The 14,524-nt window shown below is 36.8% G+C and overlaps 1 protein-coding gene across 1 annotated transcript in view; it reads left to right on the forward strand.

Annotated features, from left to right (window-relative positions):
- COL22A1 (collagen type XXII alpha 1 chain) overlaps window positions 1–14,524 on the forward strand; it is a 570,107-nt gene that overhangs the window by 489,061 nt on the left and 66,522 nt on the right. The window lies entirely within an intron of this gene.

Below are 14,524 nucleotides of genomic sequence, written 5' to 3' on the forward strand. Positions count from 1 at the left end.
ATGGGAGGGGAGTGGGGTGACAGAAGGGAGGGCTGACTGGGGAACAGGGCAACCAGAATATATGCCATCTTGGAGTGGGGGGGGAGGGTAGAAATGGGGAGAAAATTTGTAATTCAAACTCTTGTGAAAATCAATGCTGAAAACTAAATATGTTAAATACATAAATTTAAAAATTAAAAAAAAATTAAAAAATCTGAAGCTCTGGAAATGTTCAGGGAAGATGATTTTTGAATGGAAGATAATCCTTATTGTTGTTCAGTCATCTCAGTCATGTTCTTCTCTTCATGACCTCATATGGGATTTTCTTGGCCAAGATACTAGACTGATTTGTCATTTCCTCCTCCAGCTCATTTCTTCAGATGAGGAAACTGAGGCAAATAGGGTTAATAGAGTTTCTCAGGATCACACAGCTAGTGTCTGAGGCCAGATTTGAACCTAGGAAGATATGAGCCCAGCACTCTATCCACTATACCACCTACTTAAAGACTTATGGGTAAAGCCATTATAGAAAGAGAAGAAAGTTTGGCAGTGAGGGTGAGTTGTATCCGGGGGATAATTTGCTTCCCTTGAACACCAAGTGTAGCCGAGCTATGGGCCTTTCTCTGGCTTTGTGGTGGTCTTGGAGCAAGGAAGATTTCCACTGGCTTGAAATGAAGGTTGAAATCTACTTTTCTTATTCACTAATCAAGTTGAGCACAAAAGCAATTTAGAGCACAAAAAAACAAAGATTCCCCTTTGAGGAAATTGTCCTAAATAGCTTAGGTTGCTGTAAGATCATTTCATTTCATTGAGATTTCAGGAGGTGCGCATAGCCTGGGACCAGCACTTGTGTATTTCTAAACAATAGAAATGATTACAAGGAAGAAAGAGGTGGAGGGAGTAGGGAATTTTACTAATTGTATTTTTTTTTTATTTTCTTCTAGCCAACTTGCTTCTCTTTTCATCTCAACAAAAAGCTTTTCCATTACAATCCCATTAGGAAGCCATTTTATAAGCTGTACAGAGTGCTGGGGTTTTGACTTGGAATCACAAAATCTCAGCGATCATCTACCCCAGTTGTCAGACTAATGCCTCGCGTAATGTGGTTTTTAGCATTTAGTGCTATATAGGACCTTAGAAAACATTTTGTCTGACTCTTATTTTACACAATAGGAAGCAGAGATCTAGACAGATGTAGCCCAAGGTCACCCAGGTAACAAATAGCAGGAATGAGATGTGAGTCCAGGACTCTTCAGCATGGTCTTCTCTCTCTTTATACCACATTCGATCTTTTGTCAGTGTCTATCCCACCTCAGATTGACATTGGCAAATCATTTTATCTCTCTGGGACCCCATTTCCTTATCTGTAAAAGGTCGTGATGGTTGGTGATGATCCTATCAGCCTTTGATATAGCATCTGTTTAAATACCTCTAATGGTAAGGAGCTCCCTCCCTCAGAAGACACACTATGCAAATTTTAGAAAGCTCTTCTTTATTAAGGAGCATTTTAAAGTGCTAGCCATGTGCCAGGCATTAAGGATTCATAACAAAGTTCTTTATATTCAGGAGAAATCTGGCTTCTTGCAAACAACCAAACAACCATAATAACAGTATCAATAATAACTTACATTTACATAGCACTTTAACGTTTATCACACTTTGTTCACAATGACACTAGGAAGTAGGTAAATAACTGATTATGGTGGTTCTTCTCGCATAAGCTACACAGAATAAATCCAATACCTTTTTCACACGACAGATCTTCGGATGTTAAAAAGTATCATCCCACACTAAGCCATTTTTTCTTTAGGTTAATAGACACCTATTTGTTTTAACCCATTCTTTTATGAATCATCATTCCCTGCTCATACCCTAGCTTATCATTATCCCCTTTAAAATGTGAGCTGAAAGAAACCTTAGAAATCTTTTAGTCTGAAAACTCATCTTACAAATGAGAAAACTAAGACTCAGTGAAATCAGGTGACTTGTCAAGGTCACACCATAAGTTAAGGACAAGCCTAGGTCTTCTTACCCGTGGCCCTGTATTATCCCTGCCATATATGTTTTGTTTTGTTTTCAGAAGGCCCATAACACTGAATGTATATGACGTTATTCCAGTCCTTTTTGTTGTGATATAGTCTGTACCCGGGAAATCCTTTGAAATACTAACAGACATTTTGGCCAAACAGATGTCCAGAGTCCAAGTTAGTATGATTCCCTACTAATAGCACAGTTCCTTAAATGCTCCTGTTCACAGGAGCATTTTTTTTAAACATTTATATTATGCTGAACTTATTAAAAAAGGGCATTTCCTTATATATAGCAGAGCATATAGAGATAATTCAATATGAAACCAAGACTCTCCATTTTAGTGAATTTTTTAAAAGTATTTACAAAATTCTACATAATTATTTCAAAACTTGTCCTTTTTGTCTGTGATTCCTCCTGAACTGTCTTCTGTTCTCTTCTCAGCACTTTAAAACATGTTATAATGATCCCTTTTTTGAAAAGATCTCTATTGCTAGCCCCCATTAAAAAAGTGGGGAGGTGGAGGGAGAGACAGAAACTGACGAAAAATGTAGCAAATAATTCAAATCAAGAAAAATGAATACAAACAGTGGCCATATTAAAATGTATGTCTCTTTCTGCACCTTACATATAGGAAACCTTTGCCAAGCTTCCCAAATTCTTATGCATTCACTCTTAATTAGTTCCTATAACTCTTGTGTTAACTTGTTTATATATATTTGTTTGTTTGTTGTTTCCATTGGATTATGAGTTCCTTGAGGGGAGAAACTATCTTTGATTTCCCCCTCCTCCCCTCCCCTGTACTTATCACAATGCCTGGCAGGTACTTAATTATTAATTTGCTTAATTATTGACTCTTCCATCATCTCTTTGTCTGAAAGTGAGTGACTTGTTTCATTAAAGGTCCTCTTGGAGACTGTTGGTCATTGTCTTAATCAAAGAGTTAAGTCTTTTGTAGTTTTTTTTTCTTTACAATGTTGCTGTCCACATATGTTGTTTTCCTGATTCTGCTCATTTCACTTTGTTGCTACGAATGAAAACTTTTCTAAAATAATTTCTTCCGTAATTTGTTATTATGCAATGTTATAAATATAGTCACGTTGTCTAGGAATAAACAATACTCGTTGGGAAGCCAAGAACGTTTTAATTATATTTTACATTTATTCAGTCTGAATAAATGGGTATGTCCCCTGAAGAGAGTACAGGAGAGTACAAATACTCAGATGGACGCCACTTCTTTAATTGACTCCCACTTCAAATCTCCCGCCAGGCTCTTCATTGGCCAGATGCAACCCCCTGACTGCCTACATCATGCCCTCCTCAAATGGCTCGTTTAAGCTTGCATATAACCTGATCAGAAGCCTGGTCTCTGCTAAATCACAGCTCTAATTAGAGCTAGTTCTAATCAGTCACCCGACTTACATTCCGCTAAAGCTGGGGGGAAGGGGGAGGGAAGAGGGGTACTTTCAACTCTGTGGAAACAAAACTGCTTCCACCATTTCTCACATGCAATAACATTCCATTATATTCATATAAAATAATTTGTTTTGCCATTGTCCAATTATCTAAAGGACAATCTAAGACATTCCCTTAGATTTACTACTTTTCTCCCTCCATTCTTTTAACCTCTTCTTTCAGTTTGATGTATTTCCACACCAAGCTGATCATGTATGTGTGTGTTCATTGTCCATTTTGAAATAAGAATGAGGTTCATTTGGTGCCTACTTCCCCCAATCTATCTTCAAGATCTGTCCTCAATGTTTTTCTTCTTACGTGCCACAATTATTAAAAATCAAACAGCTCCTTCCAATTGCTAAAATAAATTTAGTCTTCGAGGTTTCTTTGGCCTCTTGCATTTCTATTTCAAAGTTGCTAACTCATCTCTATTTCTTCTTCAGTAATCCATGAACATTCTCAGTTTTGTTAAAGGTCCATTTTTTCCTCAGCAGGATTATACTCTGCTTTGCAGTGTAAATTATTCTTAGTTTTAAGCCTATATATATTTTTTATTTTGGAATATTGTATCCTGATTCCTCTTTTCATTTTTAGGCTTCTGTGATGCTGACCATAGTTTCTTATTATTTAATCTCCTTTCAAGTGCAAAATAAAGGTATTTTCTTTTATATAGGAGCTCTGGAATTTGAGCTTGCTTTTAAGAGGTGATCAATAGATTTTTTCTTTCCTTACTGTTGCCCTTTATTTCTAATTGATCTGGACAGTTTTCATTTATTATTTCTTGAAATATAGTGTCCTGGCTTTTTAAAAATTTACTATAGTTTTGGGGAATCCAATGATTCTTAAATTATTTCTCTTTATCTTGTTCACTAGGTCAATTTTTTTAATATCAGGTTTTTTTTCTTTTTTATCTTTTGATTTTGAATATTTCTTGCTGTCTCATGGAATCATTGATTTCTCTGATCTATTCTTGTTTTCAAGATGTCTATTTCTTGGATAAGATTTACCATTTTATGCTCTAATCTACTGATTCTCCTTCCATTTTTTTTTCTCCAGAGCTTGCTTTTTTTTAAACCTTTCTTATTTTCTTCTATGTATTTATGTAGTTTTTTGTGGAAAATCCATTGTTTTCCTTTGCTTCCAGTGGTTGTGCAGTTTCTTTGGGGGAAAACTCTAGATTTGAAATGTTTTGATACTAGTAGATGTTTTCAATTTACTCATCCCTCCAGCTTTAATTCCCGAAGTGGAATTTTGGTTCAGCAGTGTTTGTTTCCGAGTGGGGTTCCAAGCCCTGTTGGGTCTCACTTGAGTTCTTGCTCTGACCTCTAGCTCCTGGGATTCCATTCCATGGATCTTTGAGATCTGCAGTACTGTGTCTTCAGGGCTGATATCTCAGGAGAGAATGTTAGGGACCTCAGAGCCCTTGGGCCTGTGCTATGCTCCTCTGTGTGCTAAGACACCATGTTGATTCCTGTCCCCTGCCATTCTCAGGCTTCCATAAATTTCCACTGTGGGGCTTTCTAAGGGGTACCCTCCACTCCTACTCTCTCCAGACACAGAGCTGTGCTGGCCATACATGTCCCATCTCTGAGTGTCCTGACATTTTCTTTGCTGTAAGAACTCTTTTTCCTATTACCTATGGACTCATGGCTAATTTTTGTGCAATTCTGGGGTGGAAGAAGTCACTTATAGTTTTTCTTTGAATTTCTTGATCATTATTTGATCTGATGCAATAACAAATGGGTTTTGTTTGAGTAGGAATGTGGGAACTGGTTGGTCTGCTTCTTCTTCATGCAACCATCATGACAAGAAATTATGGTTCAAATCCTGTAATATTTATTATTTAACGATATTTCACTTAGAAATTATCATGCATATGAAGTATCTTCCTGCAAGGATCATTGAGGGGCCCCCGACCATGAGACATCTTGCTTATTCTTCTTGCTGTTAGAATTCTCTTCCTCTGCAAATTATACACACACATATTTTATATGTATACATACATACATATAAATGTATGTAGATAGATAGATAGATAGATAGATAGGAATTTAATAGCTTATTTTTCCCAATTACACATGAAAACAATTTCAATATTCTATTTATGAATTTTTTTTCCAGTTAATTGTATTTATTAAACAGACTTCTATGTACTCCATTCAAAATTCAAAAACATGAAAGCTGAAACCTTTAAGAGTACCTCAAAACAGCTAAATGAAATTTCATTTGAATGTAGCCCTATATATATATATATTTTTATAAATTTATTTATTTATTTTTAGTTTACCACACACGGTTCTACATAGTTTTGAGTTCCAGATTTTCTCCCCTCCCTCCCCAAGACGGCATGGAATCTCATATAACTGTCATGTATAACTTCACATTGAATTAATTTATGCACTAGTCAAGTTGTGGAAAGAATTTGACCAATGGAATGAATCATGAGAAAGAAGAAACAGAACCAAAAAAAAAAAAAACCCAAAAACAAAAACAAAAGAGAAGCAAAAAAGGCGAGCATGTAGTGCGCCTCGATCTGTATTCAAACTTCACAGTTCTTTCTCTGGATGAAGATAGCATTCTCCATCGTGAGTCCCCTGGAGTTATCCTTGCCCCTTAGGTTGATGAGAAGAGCACAGTATGGCAGGGTTGGTCCTCACCGAATCCATATATCTCTGTCTGTGCACAACGTTCTCCTGGCTCTGCTCCGCTCACTCAGCATTATGTCGTGTAGGTTTTTCCAGGTTGTTACGAAGTCTGCATCATCCCCATTTCTTATGGCACAATAGTATTCCATCACCTTCATATACCACAGCTTGTTCAGCCATTCCCCAATTGATGGGCATCCCTTTGATTTCCAATTCTTGGCTACCACAAAAAGAGCCGCTATAAATATCCTTGCACATGTGGGTCCTTTTCCCGCTTGTGTGATTTCTTTGGGATACAACCCTAGAAGTGGTATTGCTGGGTCAAAGGGTATGAACATATCTATAGCCCTTTGGGCATAGTTCCAAACTGCTCTCCAAAATGGCTGGATCAGCTCACAACTCCACCAGCAATGCAACAATGTTCCAATTTCCCCACATCCTTTCCAGCATTTATCATTTTCCTGTTTTGTTATTTTAGCCAATCTGACAGGAGAGATGTGGTATCTAAGAGTTGTTTTGATTTGCATTTCTCTAATCAGTAGTGATCCAGAGCATTTTTTCATATGCCTATAGATAGCTTTAATTTCTTCCTCTGAAAACTGCCTGTTCATATCCTTTGACCATTTCTCAATTGGGGAATGGCTTGTATTCCTATATATTTGGCTCAGTTCCCTGTATATTTTAGAAATGAGGCCTTTATCAGAGATACTAGTTGCAAAGATTTTCTCCCAATTTTCTGCTTCCCTCCTAATTCTTGTTGCATTGGCTTTTTTTGTACAAAAACACTTCAATTTGACATAATCAAAATTATCCATTTTGCATTTTGTAATGCTCTTTATCTCTTGTTGGGTCATGAATTCTTTACTTTTCCATAAATCTGATAAGTAATCTATTCCTTGCTTTCCCAAATTACTTATAGTATCAGCTTTTACTCTTAAATCATGAACCCATTTTGACTTTATTTTGGTATATGGTGTAAGATATTGGTCTATGCCCAATTTTTGCCCTACCATTTTCCAATTTTCCCAACAGTTTTTGTGAAATAGTGAATTATTAGCCCAGAAGCTGGCCTCTTTGGGTTTATCAAAGAGTAGATTGCTAAACTTGATTTCTCCTACTTGTGTACCTATCCTATTCCACTGATCCACACCCCTGTTTCTTAACCAGTACCAGGCAGTTTTGATGAAAGCTGCTATGTAGTACAGTTTAATATCTGGTGTGGCTAAGCTACCTTCTCTAGCATGTCTTTTCATTAATATCCTAGATACTCTAGACCTCTTGTTTTTCCAAATGAATTTTGTTATTATTTTGTCCAGCTCAGTAAAAAAATTTTTTGGTAGTTCGATTGGTATGGCACTGAATAGATAGATTAATTTCGGTAAAATTGTCATTTTTATTATATTAGCTTGGCCTAACCATGAGCAACTGATATTTTTCCATTTATTTAGATCTGATTTTATTCGCGTGAAAAGTGTTTCATAGTTATGTTCATATAGGCCCTGGGTTTGTCTTGGCAAATAGACTCCCAAATATTTTATAGTGCCTTCAGTAACTTTGAATGGAATTTCTCTTTCTATCTCTTGCTGTTGATCTTTGTCAGTAATGTATAGGAACCCTGAGGATTTATGTAGGTTTATTTTATATCCTGCAACTTTGCTAAAGTTGTTTATTATTACAAGTAGTTTTTTACTTGATTCTCTAAGATTCTCTAGATAAATCATCATATCATCTGCAAAAAGTGATAATTTAGTTTCTTCTTTTCCTATTCTAATTCCTTCAATTTCTTTTTCTTCTCTTATTGCTACAGCTAATGTTTCTAGTACCAAATTGAATAATAGGGGTGATAATGGACATCCTTGTTTCACCCCTGGTCCTATTGGGAATGCATCTAGTTTATCTCCATTACAAATAATGCTTGTCGATGGTTTTAGGTAGATGCTATTTATAATTTTGAGGAAGGTTCCACTTATTCCTATGCTTTCTAGTGTTTTTAATAGGAATGGGTGTTGTACTTTGTCAAAGGCTTTCTCTGCGTCTATTGAGATGATCATATGAATTCTGCTAGTTTTGTTGTTGATATGGTCAATTATGCTAATAGTTTTCCTAATATTGAACCAGCCTTGCATTCCTGGAATAAATCCTACCTGGTCATAGTGTATTATTCTCGTAATGAGTTGCTGCAATCTTTTTGCTAATATTTTAAATAAAATATTAGCAACAATATTTATTAGAGAAATTGGTCTATAATTTTCTTTCTCTGTTTTGGCTCTACCTGGTTTTGGTATTAGTACCATATTTGTGTCATAAAAAGAATTTGGTAGGACTCCTTCTTCACCTATTTTCCCAAATAGTCTACAAAGTATTGGAATTAGTTGTTCTTTAAATGTGTGATAGAATTCACATGTAAAACCATCTGGACCTGGAGATTTTTTCCTAGGGAGTTCATTGATGGCATGCTCGATTTCTTTTTCTGAGATGGGGTTATTAAGAAATTCCACTGTTAGCCTGGGCAGTTTATGTTTTTGTAGATATTCATCCATATCTCTAAGGTTGTCAAATTTATGGGCATATAGTTGGGCAAAATAATTCCTAATTATTGTTTTGATTTCCTCCTCATTAGAGGTGACCTCACCCTTTTCATTTTTGATACAGGTAATATGATTTTCTTCTTTCTTTTTTTTATTCAAATTGGTGAAAGGTTTATCAATTTTATTGGTTTTTTCATAAAACCAGCTCTTTGTTTTATTTATTAATTCAATAGTTTTCTTGGTGTCAATTTTATTAATCTCTCCTTTGATTTTCAGTATTTCTAATTTGGTATTTAATTGGGGGTTTTCAATTTGCTCTTTTTCTAGCTTTTGCAGCTGTATTCCCAGATCATTGATCTCCTCTTTCCCTATTTTATTCATGTAGGCATTTAGAGATATAAAACTTCCCCTAAGAACTGCTTTTGCTGCATCCCATAAGTTTTGGTATGTTGTTTCATTATTGTCATTCTCTTGAATGAAATTATTAATTGTTTCTTTGATTTGTTCTTTGGCCCACTCATTCTTTAGAATTAAATTATTTAGTTTCCAATTAGTTTTTAGCTTATTTTTCCATGGTACTTTATTAAAAATGATTCTTATTGCATCATGATTTGAAAAGGATGCATTGACTACTTCTGCTTTTCTGCACTGGATTGTGAGGTTTTTATGCCCTAGTACATGGTCAATTTTTGAGTATGTGTCATGTACTTTTGAGAAGAAAGTATATTCCTTTTTATCCCCATTCAGTTTTCTCCAGAGGTCTATCATATGTGCCTTTTCTAAAATTCTGTTTACCTCCTTAACTTTTTTCTTATTTATTTTGAGGTTAGATTTATCAAGTTCAGAAAGGGGGAGGTTGAGGTCTCTCAATATTATAGTTTTGCTGTCTACTTCTTCCTGTAACTCCCTTAACCTCTCCTCTAAGAATTTGTATGCCTTACCACTTGGTGCATATATGTTAAGCAATGATATTGCTTCATTGTTTCTGGTGCCTTTTAGCAGGATATAATGTCCTTCCTTATCTCTTTTTATTAAATCTATCTTTACTTCTGCTTTGTCTGAGATTAGGATTTGTACACCTGCTTTTTTTACTTTAGCTGAGGCACAATATATTTTACTCCAGCCCTTGACCTTTACCTTATGTGTATCCCCTTGTTTCAAATGCATTTTTTGTAAACAGCATATTGTAGGATTATGGTTTTTAATCCGTTCTGCTATCTGCTTCTGTTTTGTGAGAATGTTCATCCCCTGCACGTTCAGGGTTATGATTTCTATCTGTGTGTTTTTCTCCATCCTAATTCCCCCTGTTTATGCTTTTATTTCTCCCTTTCCCCTTCTCCTCCTCAACAAAGTTTTGCTTTTGACCGCCGCTTTCCTCAGTTGACCCTCCCTCTTTATTCCCCTCCCTTATCTTACCGTTACCCACTTGCTACTTCTCCTCTCCCTTCTGACCACCCCCCTCCCTTTTTCCCCCCTTACCCTCCCACTTCCTGTAGGACAAGTTAGATTTCTAAACTTAACAGAGTATGTTATTCCCTTCTTGAACTACATCAGATGACAGTAAAGCTCAAATACTGCTCTTCTCCCTCCCTTCTTTCCCTCTACTATAATATGTTTTTGTGCCACTTCATTTGGTGTAATTTACCCTTTTCTACTACCTCCTTACTGCTTCCCTCATAGTCCTCCCTTTATACCTCTTATATTTTATACCTTTACATCAGTTAATTTATACAGGCATTCACAACCTATGTATATCGCTTTCATTTGTCGTAATAGCTGTACCATTCACAAGAATGACTTATATATGTGTATATATATATACATAAAAACATACATAAGATGATATAATCCCACATAAAGGTGTAAACAACCTAAACTTATTGGTTAATAATGTTTGTGGGGTTTTTCCCCCTGGTTACCTTTTTATGTCTCTCTTGAGTTTTGTATTTGGAGATCAAATTTTCCATTGAGTTCTGGCCTTTTCATCAGGAAGGTCTGGAATTCCCTTATTTCATTGAATGTCCATCACCTTGCCTGGAAAATTATGCTTAGTTTTGCTGGGTAGTTGATCCTTGGTTGTAGGCCCAGCTCCTTTGCCCTTCTGAATATCATATTCCAATTTCTCCTGTCTTTTAATGTGGAAGCTGAGAGATCCTGCATGATCCTGAGTGTACTTCTACGATATTTGAATTGCTTCTTTTTGGCTGCATGCAGTATTTTCTCCTTGAGTTTATAGCTCTGAAATTTGGCTATAATATTTCTTGGTGTTTTCAGTTTGGGATCTCTTTCAGGGGGTTATCGGTGAATTCTTTCAATGACTATTTTGCCCTCTGGTTCTAGGACCTCTGGGCAGTTGTCTTTGATAATTTCTTCGAAGATACTGTCAAGGGTCTTTTTTTCATTGTGGATTTCTGGTTGACCAGTAACTCTCAGATTGTCTCTCCTGGATCTATTTTCCAGGTCAGTTGTTTTGCCAATCAGATATTTCACATTTTTTTCTATTTTTTCATTCTTTACCTTTTGTTTTATTACTTCTTGGTGCCTCATAGATTCATTAGCTTCCACTTGCTCAAGTCTAATTTTTAATGAGTTAGTGTTTACATTTTGCTTTTGAGTCTCCTTTTCCAATTTGTTGATTTTGCCTCTCAGGGTGTCCTTTTCTGTCTCTAGATTCTGAATCTCCGAAGCCATTTCGCCAATCTTATTCTTTAGGGACTTGATTTCATCAGTGGATTTTTTCTCCTTTTTTTCCATATTTTCTTTTAGCTCCCTAATTTGGTTTTTAAAGTCCTCCTTTAGCTCTTCCAGCAGTGCTTTTTGGGCTGGAGACCAGCTCATATTACCTTTTGAGGTATCTGATGTATCTCCAGTATCATTACTCCCCTCTTCCATATTTGTATTTTGATCCTGCCTGTCTCCATAAAAAGAATATATTGTCCTCGGTTTTTTTGTGTTCTTCTTCATGTTGGTTTGCCTTTTGCTGGCTTTACAACGAATTTCTATCTGTGGGCCTCAGGGCTTTCTGTCCCAGCTTTCTTATTCTGGGGGTTGTGAGTCTAAAATTATAACCTTCAGTTTCCTGAGGTGTGGGGGAGGGGTCTGGCTCCCTGGTGTCTCACTCCCTGTGGGTGCTCTCCAGCACTTGCTTTTCAGCAATGGTCTCAGCTGTTTGTTGTTTGAGCTGATGTCTGGCACTTCCCCTGGGTGAGCAAGGTTATGTCTGGGCTCCTGGCGTTGACCCCTGCCGACTCTGCCCCTGTGGGACTAATGAACTTCTGCTATTTGACCACTGAAACCCCACTTCTTTCTGCTCAGTTCCAGCGTTTTGTTTTTTTTCCCCCCGAGGGAATCTCTGGTTGGGGAGGGGAGGGATTAGAGCTGTTCACCTGGATATTAAGAACTCTCGGAAGTTCAAGAAGCTGTGTTTAATACGTTTGGGCTGCAAACTTCTGGAGACGGTGTTTCATGGGTCGCATTGCGCTGCCTCTCGTCGCTTCCACAGACTGCCGTCCTGTGTTGGGAGGCCTGGGGCTCTCCGCCGGTTTCGGGCATCCAGCTTTCTCCCAGCCTGTCTCCCACGTGGATTTCGTGGCCAGCCACTTCCGCGTTGGTCTGGAGCAGCTCCTCACTGAGCCCTCTCCGAGCCTACAGGTTCGTGCCTCCGGCCTTTCAGACTCTCCCGGCTTGGAAATTTGCCCCACGCAGACTGCTCGCGGTTTCTGACTCTCTCAAATCTGCTCAAATTCACTTTTTTATAGGAATCTGACAGACCTTGTGAGAGAGCTCTGGTAAGACGCTGCCTTCATGCGGCCATCCTCTGTTTATGAATTTTGAGTTTCAAATTCTATCCCTCCTTCCTCCCCCCTTAATTGAGAAGGCAAGCAATTTGACATAGGTTATCCATGCGTAGTCATGCAAAACAAATTTCCATGTAAGTCATGCTGTGAAAGAGAACACAGACAAAAAAAATAAGAAAAACAAAGAAAATAAAGAAAAACTATCCTCAGTTTGCATTCAATTTGCATTCAAGGTCTATCAGTTCTTTCTCTGGAGATGGACATTGTCATAAGTTCTTCAGAATTGTCTTAGATCATTGCATTACTGAGAATAGCTAAGTTATTCACAGCAGATAACCATACAATATTGCTGTTACTGTGTACAATCTTCTCCCAGTTCTGCTAATTTCAGTTTGCATCACTTCATGTAAGCCTTTCCGGGTTCTTCTGAGAGCATCCTGCTTGCCATTTCTTAAAGTACAATAGTATTCCATCAGAATCATATACAACTTGTTCAGCCATTCCCTAATTGATGAATATCTCCTCAATTTCTAATTCTTTGCCACCTCTAAGAGAACAAGATACACCTTCATCAACAGTATGTTAATGTTTTAATTTTCCCACATCCCCTCTGACATTTTTCATTTTCCTTTTCTGTCATATTAGCCAATCTGATAGGTGTGTGGTGGTAGCTCAGAGTTGTTTTAATTTGCATTTTTCTAATCAATAGTGATCTAGAACATTTTTTCTTATGACTATAGATGGCTTTGATTACTTTATCTGAAAACTTCCTGTTCATATCCGTTGACCATTTATCATTTGAAGAATGACTCTTATTTCTATAAATTTGACTCAGTTTTACTTTATGTTTGAGAAATGAAGTCTTTATCAGAGAAACTGGCTATAATTTTTCTTCACACTAATGATTACCAACTACGTATTTCTTCCATCCTATTCCCCCCTCCCATTTATTCTACTCACTGTCTCTCTCCTTTTACCCTGTCCATTCTCAAAAGTGTTTTGCTTCTGACTTTTACCTCCTTTAAATGCCTTCCCTTCTATCAGTGCCCCCCTCTTCTCTTATCCTTTTCACCTATTATTTTCCTGTATGGTAAGATAGATTCCTCCATCCAACTGACTGTGTGTGTTATTCTCTCCTTGAGTCAATTCTGATGAAAGTAAGGTTCACGGGCTCCCCTTTTTCCTTCCTCCATTTCCTCCTCACTGTAAAATCTCTTTAGAGCCTCTTTTATGTCATATAATTTATCCTATTGTACCTCTCCCTTTCCCCTTTTCCCAATTTATTCTTCTTTCTCATCCCTTAATTTTATTTTTTAGATGATCATACAATCACATTCAGTTCACACCTGTGCTTTCTGTCTATGCATACTCCTTCAAACTACCCTAATAATCAGAAAGTTTTTAGGAGTTACTAGTATTTTCCCATGTAGGAATGTGAACAATTTAACCTTATTAAATCCCTGATGATTTCTCTTTCCTGTTTTTTTTTTTTTATGCTTCTACTGAGTCTTGCAGTTGAAAGTCAGATTTTATATTCAGCTCTGGTCTTTTCATCAGGAATGCTTAAAAAAAGCCCTCTACTTCATTGAATAACCATTTTTTTTCCTTTGAAGGATTATACTCAGTTTTGCTGGGTAGATGATTCTTGGTTGTAATCCAAGTTCTTTTGCCTTCTGGAAAAATCATATTCCAAGCCCTCCAATTCTTTAATAAAGAAACTGCTTAATGTTGTGTTATTCTGACTGTAGTTCCATGAGATTTGAATTGCTTCTTTTTGGCTGCTTGCAGTATTTTCTACTTGACATGGAAGTTCTGGAATTGGGCTATAACATTCTTGATTGTTTTCATTTTGGTATATCTTTCAGGAGGTGATCAGTGGATTCTTTCAATTTATGTTTTACCCTCTGGTTCTAGAATATCAGAGCAATTTTCCTTGATAATTTCTTGAAAGATGACATCTAGGCTCTTTTTGATCATAGCTTTCAGGTACTCCAAAAATTCTTAAAGTATCTTTCCTGGATCTATTTTATAGGTCAGTTGTTTTTCCAAATAAGATGTTTCACGTTTTCTTCTATTTTTTCATTCTTTTGAT

Source organism: Trichosurus vulpecula, chromosome 1, assembly GCF_011100635.1.
Source record: "Trichosurus vulpecula isolate mTriVul1 chromosome 1, mTriVul1.pri, whole genome shotgun sequence".
In the NCBI taxonomy this organism is placed as follows: domain Eukaryota; kingdom Metazoa; phylum Chordata; class Mammalia; order Diprotodontia; family Phalangeridae; genus Trichosurus; species Trichosurus vulpecula.